Below are 11,073 nucleotides of genomic sequence, written 5' to 3'. Positions count from 1 at the left end.
GAGTTTCTTACCTTACAACTGGCCAGATGTTTTGTATAGAAATGGGCAGAACTCACCACACTACTTCAAAAAGATGTTACCTAGTATTATAAAAGAACAGATAAGAGATAAACAGGTAAATTAGTATATTAACAGAACATATAAGATATAATATTTATTCATTTATTTTGATAATCACGATACTCTGACTGGATAAACAAGCCCTTTTTCAGCAGAGGCTTGGGAAGAAAATCTCCACAATAGTAGAAGTTAGTAAATACGTTGTAAATTCATAAACTACAAGAAATATGCATTTACATTAAATAAAATTTTGAATATACATTTAAAGGATAACAGTACATGCAATGTGGGATAGACATTGTAAAAACTAACACATTATAAAAAGAAACTCATTGAAGTCAACAGTAAGTTAATGCCTTACAATGCTGCATCTCTTGTCTGTTACATCAAAATATTAAGTACTCTTTTTATTGATAAAAATATTATCTATTATTTTAGTAGAACAGAGACATGATAAAGAGGTTACCTAGTATTTTAATGGAACAGATAAATGATAAGAGGTTATTTATTGTTTTTATAGAAGAGACAAAGAGGCTACCTGTATTTTATTAGAACACTTAATCGATAAAGAGTGAACCCTATATTCTAAATAGGACAGATAAGAGATGCAGATGTTAATTCATATTATAAAAATGGAGATAAGAAATAAAGATGTTACTTAGTATTTTAATAGAACAGATAGGAGTTAAAGATATTCTAGTATTATAATAGAGCATATAAGAGATAAAGAGGTTAATTAGTATTTTAACAGAATATATAAGAGATAAAATGTTACCTAGTATTTAATAGAACAGATAAGAGATAAAGAGGTAACTTACCATTTTAATAGAATTTATAAAATATAAAGAACTTACCTAGTATTTAATATAATGGATAAAAGATAAACCAGTTACCTAGTATTTTAACAGAATGAATAAAAGATGAAAAGGTAACTGGTATTTCAATAGAACGAATGAGAAATAAAGCAGTTACCTACTATTTCAATTAACCAAATAAGAGATAAAGAGGTTATCTAGTATGTTAATAGAATGGATAAGAGATAAAGAGGTTACTTAATATTTTATTATAACATATAAGAGATAAAGAGGTCCTCTAGTAGTTTAACAGAATGGATAAGAGATACAGAGGTTATTTAGTATTATAACAGAGCAGATAAGAGCTAAAGATATTACTTAGCATTTTAATCAAATGCATAAAATATAAAGAAGTTGCATAGTATTTTAATAGAACTGATAAGCGATAAAGAGGTTACCTTGTATTTTAATAGAATGGATAAGAGTTAAAGAGGTTACTTAGTATTTTAATGGAACATATAAAAATAAAGTTACCTAGTATTTAATCTAATAGATAAGAGATAAAGATGTTACCTAATATTTTAATGGAACTGATAAGAGATAAATAAGTTGCCTAGTAGTTTAATAGAACAGAAAAGAGGAGGTTGTTTTAAAGAGCGATAGTAGGGTTTCTTCCAATTTCAGAAAATGGTAAGGCTGGTGAAGTTAAAGTTTCTGTTATCAGAGCAGTGCATTTCAAGTTGCTAAGGGAATAATCTTTACTTTATATTCAAAGATGAGTAAAATCATTATCATAAAAAAATTGGAATACATTGAGAAGCAATATATCTGTTAGTAAAACAATTAGATCCACCCAACTGTTTTGACAAGAGAGCAAGGGAACATTAAAGAATATATTCAACATATCAAAGCTAAAACAGTATACGATTCTTCTAAGCAGAAAGGTGCATTTAGTTCTGATATTTGTAAACAGTGCTAGCTTGTCACTAATAGTCCTTACAGTGTAAATCTAGTTTCTGGCACAGTCTTAGGATGAACAGGATGCATTTTTTTGTTCTACCACTAATGTGGTTCAGTGTGCTCCGTATACTGCCTGCCAGTGTTTTAATACTGGCAAAATACCAACCGCACTTTGATTGATCCACTAGCACAAACAATCCCAGAGAACAAAAGGTGATACAGAGTTCTTTCAGACAGCAAATTGTGCTGTGGTTTTAGAAAATGAGAATTGCATATTCTGGAAAGTGTGCAGTTAGATGAGATGGGAGGGGAGTCTCATACTATACTAAACACACTGGAATTATCTGGTTACTCAGGTTTAAAGCTTTTAAATGTACATGTCTGAATGACTCTTTAAATTTGAAATGTGTGATAAAATGTGATCCTTTACGATATAAAGTTGCTTATGGGAATAAGTAGATTACATGTTTTATTTCTAGTTATCCCCCTGTATTTGTGGTTTTGTTAGATAGTAGTTCTATCCAGCGAGGACTTGCTTTTGTGGTAACATGTTTGATGTATTCATTAGTTGAATCACCTGTTATTTTTCATCATTGTCTGATAAAAGCACTGAGTAGTCTGAATGAGCTAAACATTGTTGGTCCTTTTTTGTCTCTGGTATTGAATTTTTTTAATGTGTATTTTTCAAAAGTAATAATTTATACATTTTTTTCTAGCTTTGTAAACTGTATCTTTAATTTGTTTAGTATTAATACCTTTTTTAGTTAGAGTTTGAGAGTTATAGTTTCATTGTTAAGACGTTATTACTTTTAATAATGAACATTATGTGCAGTAATTTTGCATATATGTGTATATGTGTGCGTGTGTGTATATGTATGTGTGTGTGCATGTGTGTGTGTGTGTGTGTGTGTGTGTGTGTGTGTGTGTGTGTGTGTGTGTGTGTGTGTGTGTGTGTGTGTACAACCTGGCCCATGGGCAAAGTATGCAGTATTAGAGCAAGTACAATGATCCCCTACTTAGGCTAAAACATTTATCATCTCATCCATGCAAGTGATTAAAATTACTAAAATGCCACATATTTTTCATGTGGTTAGAAACCTACCAATAAAGTTGGACCATCCTAGTATATGAAGAATACAACAAATGACTAAAGACACAGTCTTGGGAAAAGTGGGGAGAAGGGTGGCAACATGGAAGGTTAAGGCCTGGGATGTTATAATGGATGGGGGCTACCAGATATTCCCATATATGCAAAGCGCTAAGTCCTGGATGCTTAATTAGGAAAGAGAGGTTATCAGACTAGGAGACAGTGAATTGGGATTGGAACCAATACAAGTAATGTAGAACAACCCAGAAGTAAATCAAGTTATACTTCCCTCAATTCAGTGGAGGTGGTGGATGGTGGGAGTAATTAGATGGGGCCTCCTTAGAGAGAGAGAGAGAGAGAAGTCTGGAGGGAATTGCTTGCAGTCATGTGACATTCCTCAATTTAATGTTAACAAATTAAAGCAGTATGGGGACAGGTTCAGGTGTCATGGAGAAAGAAAAAGCACAAGATACCTTGGGAAAGGTATAGACCAGTATTCAAAGGTAGAGCCAGCACCATCTATAAAGAACTATGGGAAAGTAAAAAAAGAAAGCAATTAAAGAAAGACCTGAACTCGCACTGGTAGAAAGTGGAGAGGCTAGTAATGGAAGCCATGGAATGGGAAAAGGTAAAGAAGGCCATGAATGACATCAGTAGTTGGTAAAGGTATAATTATCAGTAGTTATGATGGATTTTCAATTTGTATTTTACACCCAGCAAATTATTTGATAAAAATAAAAATGATAGATAAGAACTGCTGGAGATGTGAAGAACAAAATGTGGGTATTGTACATACGTTCTCAAAATGTAAATGCGCAAGGAGGTACTGGGAGTAAAAGGCATTAATCAGAAAAATTAAGGGAACAGAACACCAGACCCTTTGGGACTATTGGCTACTAGTTAATAAATCAGAATGATGAGAACAGGGAAGGAGGACACAAACCCATCAAGAATAGGTGTTTGCAAGCATGATAAACCTGCTAGTGCAGAAGAACCCCTGTAATACAAATATGTTAAGTTGAAACAGTATTTATCCAGGCATGTCAATACAACTTACTTATGTTTTAAACATATTAAAAATAGACATTGCTTGCCACTTTATTGTATAGAAATTTTTTTTCAAAAATTTGGACTACTTTAAAGGCTATCTCGGATTGAATGATAGATAATTAGAATTTCTAGATGTTGAATTTCCTTCTCCTTAGCATAGAATTCATTGGAAAAACTGTACAGTATGCTCAAACTTGTATATTGTGCTCACAATTTGCTGTTTGTTTTGGTTATGATGTAAGCAGTTTTGTGTGTTTGTAAAATTAAAATAAAATTCAATTAAAAACAAAATGCGTGCATTGTGGTATCAGATCCTGTCAGACATAAATGTAATACCAAGTTCAGGAATACACCCTGATGGTGGAACCCTAATATAAATAAAATATACAATAATAAGAAGAATCTCATGAACTTAGAAAGATCAACAAAGAAATCAGAAGCAAAATCAAATGCTCCAAAAGTAAATATGAATTGAAAATTACCACCTATGCTGTGTTCAACTCCAAAGCCTTCTTCAGCTATGTTGGAAACCTTGAGAGCAATGCCCAGCAATGCACTGAGCTAACACTTAGCATCAATGTATATTTATCCCCTGAGGAAATAGCTAACACTTTTGTGGACAAAATCAGTAGTTCCCTGTCTGTCCCTAACTTTCCGTCATATATTAACAATTCCTAAGGACTCTCTCTAAGGACAAAACAGGGGTTCAAATAATGTACCAGTCTGTCTTCTTGTCAGCATGAAACACTGTCTTGTAGACTTGCTACTAAATCTATTCAATCTCAAGCTATCCACATGATTCATACAGTAGGTCTGGACAACTACTGTAATTATACCACTCCACAAGGGTTATACACTACTAAATCTGGAAACCAAAGACCTAAAAGCCTTACTGGTTTTATCTGTAATGCATTGGAGCTCATCATTATGAAGTTTATTAACAAGGACATTGGCAATCTAAAGTCCCTTGACTCAAGTCAGTTTAGGTTTGTTAGAGTTAAATATGGACTTCTTTTGAACAAGTCACTAACACATCGGATGCAGCTAAATTGGTTCACAATGCCTATTTGAACCTGGACCAAGTCTTTGATAAAATTTTAAATTCTGGTATTATCAACAAGCTAATCAAACCAAACAAATATAAATATAGCAAACTAGCTTACTGACAGAACCTAATCTATTAGTGATAAGATCATGATCTCATCAAAATGATCTGATAAATTGTGGTGTCCCCCAAGGTTTGATCTTATGGCTGCTTCTCTTCAATATTTACTTCTGTGATGCTGAAGCTGACATTAAGGGCCTGTGGTTGACTTGGTTTGTTTATGACTGCAAACTTGTAGTTCTCATAAACTCCCCATATGAGATCCAGATTCTCCATCAGGGCCTAACACATATAACAAATGGTGCCTGAACCATGACTTTAAACTAAATCCTAGAAATGCAGTGTTGTATCCACTGGCAAACATGAGCACCCATGCAACTACTACAAAGAGGTGACACCCCCTTGAAAACTTACACAGTTATTAATGACTTAGACACCTTCACTGACAATGAATTATCATTTGATCAGAATGTATCCACTATCATTAGAAAAGCCTTTCATTTAGCCAAACTGATACACACCAGTATATTTTCCAGGTCTAAGGAAGTTATCTTCCTTCTCCACTCCTCCCTTGTCAGGCTCTTTCAGTATGTACTTATTTAAACATATGTCTCAGTTTGACAGATCAGCATTTCCTGACTAAGAAAATCAGGGGCATATCTTCCTTGTTCTATGCAAACTGTCTTAAAGATTTGTCTCGTCTCTTTTTCCAGTCTACTTTTGAATGGGACCTCTGTCTGGCCTTGTGAACCTCAAAGGATACAATCCTATGTGACCTCCTGCACAACCAGAAAACAAACAATGCTCTAAACACCTGCTCAAGGGAGCTAAACTTCCACCTTAGCATAAATAGGACTTGTTGACAAGACAGATATTTCTCTCAGAGAATTCTTGTTTTTAGGAAATAGGCTTTCCTTAGATGTACGGCAAAGCAGCTTCTGTAATGGTATTGCCAGCTATGTCAGGAGACATGAGGCAATGGATGTGTAACATATGCCAGCACAGCTAGCTGGAATTTTGTAAAGAATTATATGTCATTTGTATATCAAACTGATGTATACAGATGCTTGTGTTGAAAAAAATGTATTTGTAAAGTTACTTATGTTAAACATGTATCAACAGTGTGTCCTGCTGAACAGAAAAAACATATATACATTTATATCACACCATACTGTTGTAACTGAGGAAATGTTTATATGTTAACAAAGAATACTGGAGGAGAAGAGGTTAATCTTCATCCAGTTATCTTTGAAAATAGTGTGAAATTAAATTACTTAATTTAGGCCATAAAGATTGTATCTTGCAGTTATGACTGTAGCCAAAGACAAAATGTCTGGGAAAACAAGCACTAGGAAGTATTTTGTATTGTCCTTAGCAGTGAACTAATTGCTACTCTGGAAAGGTAGAAGTTTAAAATTGTTTTATGGCTTCCAAATTCTGAAACAGATCTTAGCAAAGCTCTATATGTATGTATTATTGACACACATGTGCGAGATTTTGGGTCAGTTGCTAGGAAAGGAGGTAGTATGGGTACCAGAAGTCAGATGACCAGATGTATGTGATGTCATTCTGTAATCCAGGGCAAAAATTATGTTTTAATACTAGACAAGACTGAAGTCTCAGGGCACTCTGTTTTTGAAACCTGACAGAGAAGGCTCCCTCACCTACTTCATCTTGCCTTGCTCTAGTAAGTGACCAGGGAATAGTAATTCTTTAAATCACTCAGGAAAATATAGTGAGATTAGTTAAGTACCATTTTTCTGTATCTATGTGAATATATTCATCTGTGTTATTTTAATATCTCCTGTGATTAAAATTTTGGTTCTTATTGTAAATAGATATTTAGTATTTTCATGTTATTTTATTATTTATTATTAAGTTTATTTAAACTTTTCATTGTGGCTGGTCCTTTAGAGAATATTTTAACCTTTGAGAGTACTTATATCTATTTGGTGACTCTGTGGCCACTCCTGAAAGCCTTACTGCATTGGTCAAACACTATCATTTGTATTAATATTAGTTTCAGTCGGTATAATTGGGTACTCTTGTAACAGCCTTAGAGTAGCTGGATTTGGAGTGTCTGGTGGCAATAACTACCTTATAGGCTGGGCAAAAGGGGCCATAGCTAGTAAATCTGTGCCAGCATTTGCCAGGTGTGTGTGTGTGTGTGTGTGTGTGTGTGTGTGTGTGTGTGTGTGTGTGTGTGTGTGTGCGCGTGTGTGTGTGCATATAAATCAAATCTCAAAGATTGTGTGCATCAGCTGTTTGGAGCAGGGACACAAAGCACTGGTTTCACAGAGAGGGTGCTGGAGGACTTGGCTTGGACACAGCTGAGGAATTAACTCTATAGCTGTGCCACTGGGGAGTCTTAGTGAGGACCTGGAGGGAGACAGAGAGAGAAATCCAGACCATGGACTGAGTGTGTTCCCTGTATGCTCTTAAGGGAAATTGTGCTTGATGCAGAGAGCTGCATCTGGAAATACTGTGTGTATCTATTTTTGTTCCAAGTGAACATCCCTCTCCAGTGTCAGTCGTGAGGATTCAGGCTCCTTGATTACTGGCCCGGAGAGGGGATGTCACAGCTTCAGCTTTAGACCATTTGACAAAGAAGATTCAAAGAACTGAAACTCAGCATCCATAAGCAGCTTTCTACTATGTATCTTGATACATGTTAGGAGGAGGCCCTTTATTAAACTCTTTAAATGTATGCAAGGAAACAAAGTTATTCATTCGCATGGATTTCTGGAAAAAGATGCATTTTCAATAAGTACCCACTAAATAGTATTTTCTGGAGGAGGAAAAACTCCTACACTTCATGAAGAGGTTGTACTCCAATCCCATTAACACAATAAATACTGAGATCATCATATGTCGTGTGAAGAAAAACTCAACATAGTTGCAAAGCTCTTGGGAATTAAATAAGTTTCTTTATATCTGCCTTTGACAATGAAGACTTTTCTGTGGTTTTAAAAAGCTCTGCCTGACAATTCTATACCTGAATTCATTAATATGCAAAATTGTATACTCTCCATTAAACATTAACAGAATGATAATAAAGAATGCACAAAGAGACCAGATAGCTTAGTGGTTAAGGTCTTCGCCTCCAATGCACAAGGTACAAGGTTTGATCCTGACCTCCGACTAATGCCTGTTGGAGTTTGCATGTTCTCTTTGTGTCTCCGTGGGGTTTCTCCCATGTTTGAAAAACATGCTGAGTGTTTCCATCTCAAACTCACCAATGAATGGAGATGTCTACATGGTGCCCAATGGGGGGAAGAGTTGTAAAAAGACCAACCGCTTTGGGCATCTATTGTGGTGCGCAGTATCCTCAAGATAGGAGAACATGGATCACAAACTGCACACTGTGGCAGGGCTAGCCACTCGACGGTGTAAAATATGGCTCTAGGTGATTCGGTCATGTTGACTGTCGCCAAAAAATGGGCATGGGTAGTTACCGGTGATAAGTGGGTTGAGGACCCGGCCTACTCTCTGACCCACGCCAGGGACCCATGCTAATGGTGGGAGGGGCATATGTGCCCCTATTGGCCAGTGTGTGCCCACCATAAAAGCCCAGCAGCCCTGGGTCAATAGGCTACTGGCTGGCCAGTGTCTAGTTGCCCAGCCTGGGTTACCTGGGATAGCTGTGTTGAGTGAAAGCTGGACATAAAACCAACCAACCTGCCAAACATGAACTAAGAATTGCTACGCTTAATGTAGGTTCACTGACAGGATGCAGCTTAGAAGTGGATGACATGATGATACAGAGGAGGCTGGACATCCTATGTATCCAAGAGACAAGATGGAAGGGCAGTGCAACAAGGCCACTTGGCTTGGGATCCAGACTTTACTACTCAGATGGTGGACAGGCTAGAAATGGTGTAGGAATTGTGGTGAGACAGAGGCTTCAGAAGTCAGTGAGGGATATCATCAGAATTAATGACAGACTCATGGCAATCAGACTCCAGTGTAATGATAGGACAGTATTCATAATCTCAGCCTATGCCCCACAGCAGGGTTGCGATAGTGAGGAAAAGAGTGCATTCAGACTGCAGTTGCAGGACCTACTAGATAAAGCAGGACAACATGAATTGGTGTTGATAATGAGTGACTTAAATGCACATATTGGGACAGACAGAACAGGATATGAGGACTGCCTGGGTCCACATGGGTGGAGCAATAGGAATAAAGAAGGAGAAGCCATTCTAGACTTCTGTCTGGCAAATGGCTTGATAGTAGCCAACACATGGTTCAGAAAGAGAGACAGTCACAAGATCACATACAAGAGTAGCCAACATGCAACTCAGGTAGACTTTGTCCTAGTAAGGAAAAGGCACTGGGGTAGAATCCATGATTGCAAAGTCATCCCCAGTGAAACAGTTGGTTCACAGCATAAACCAGTAGTTGCCACAATCAGCTGCAAGCAGTGGTCAGAGAAGGCTCTAAGGTCAACAGAGACCAGGCTGAAGACCTGGAAGTTGACTGGAGAGAAAGTACAGCAGTTCAAGGAATTACTCAGGGCTCTAGCACCCCAAGAAGAGGAGGAAATAGGTGGAGTTGAAGAAGAGTGGCAGCGCCTAAAAACAGCATGTGTTAGGACTACAGAAAAGATATGTGGCAAGCCAGGTATGGAAATAAGGTACATAAGGAAAGCTGGTGGTGGAATGCAGAAGTGCAGGAAGTAATCAAAAGAAAGAAGGAGTGCAGGAAGAAGTGGGAGATTGAAGACTGACCAAGCTAGGAAGGACTACTGGTTGGCTAACAAAGAAACTAAGAAAGAAGTTGCAATAGCAAAGAATAGGGCATCAGAGGCACTCTATCAGCTTCTGGAAAGTGACTCAGTAAGGGGCACAAAGAAACTATACCAGGTTGCAAGGCAAAGACAGAAAGATAAAGAAGATAGTCAGACACCCTTCATAAGGGATTCCAGCAACAACCTGCTTACCAGCCCACAGAACATCAAAGGCAGATGGAAGGAGTATTTCCAGCAGCTTCTGAATGAAGAAAACCCCACAGAAGCTGTACTGCCCCAGAAATAGCCTACAATGAGAGTAGAAGAGGAGCCCAGCTTAGAAGAAGTAAGAGCAGCACTAAGGAAAATGAAGTCAGGAAAGCAGCAGGCTCAGATGAGGTCACAGCAGATATGATAAAGATGCTGGGTGAGCTAGGGGAGAAATGGCTCCTGAGGGTACTAATTGCAGTGTGGACAGAAAGGCATATTCCAGATGACTGGAGAATAAGCATACTCATGCCAGTGTACAAGAACAAAGGGGACATCCACAACTGTGGACAGTACAGAGGCATCAAACTCCTACCACATTGCATGAAAGTTCTGGAGAGGGTGATTGATAAATGGATACGCAGAATAATAGAATGTAAGATGGGAGATGAACAGTTTGGATTCAGATCAGGATGCAGCACAATTGACCCGATGTTTGCATTGAGACAGATACTTGAGATGAAACTAGAGAAGAGGAGAGAGTTAAACTGGACTTTCCTAGACTTGGAGAAAGCATATGATAAGGTCCCAAGAAAGCTGATCTTGGCAGTACTGCTGTGGTTTGAAGTCCCAGAAACATTGGTAGAATTAGTACAGGCTATGTACAAGGACCCAGTGACTCAAGTACGAACAGTGTTTGGCCTCACTGAGGGGTTCCCAGTAGGAGTGGGTGTACACCAGGGTTCAGCTCTGAGCCCACTGCTGTTCATACTGGTAATGGACTACATCAGCAAACAGGTTGGAGGGGTCAGAGCAAAAGCTGCTGTATGCAGACGATGTGGCAGTACAGGCAGACTCTGATCTAGAACTTCAGCAAAGGATAGGAGAATGGAATGCAAATCTGAAGGCACATGGGATGAAACTAAGCACAGATAAGACAGTAGTAATGGCAGCAGATTGGGGAAATCAGAAGAAGCTGAGAATAGAGATAGATGGGAAGATAGTGGAACAGGTAAACAGTTTCAAGTATCTGGGAGGGGTGGTTGAGGAGAAGGGTAGTCTGAATGAAGAGGTCAAAGCT

The sequence above is a fragment of the Protopterus annectens genome, chromosome 12.part0 (genome assembly GCF_019279795.1).
Source record: "Protopterus annectens isolate FY-2018-M chromosome 12.part0, PAN1.0, whole genome shotgun sequence".
Lineage (NCBI taxonomy): Eukaryota > Metazoa > Chordata > Ceratodontiformes > Protopteridae > Protopterus > Protopterus annectens.
Note: the sequence above shows the minus strand (reverse complement) of the source record.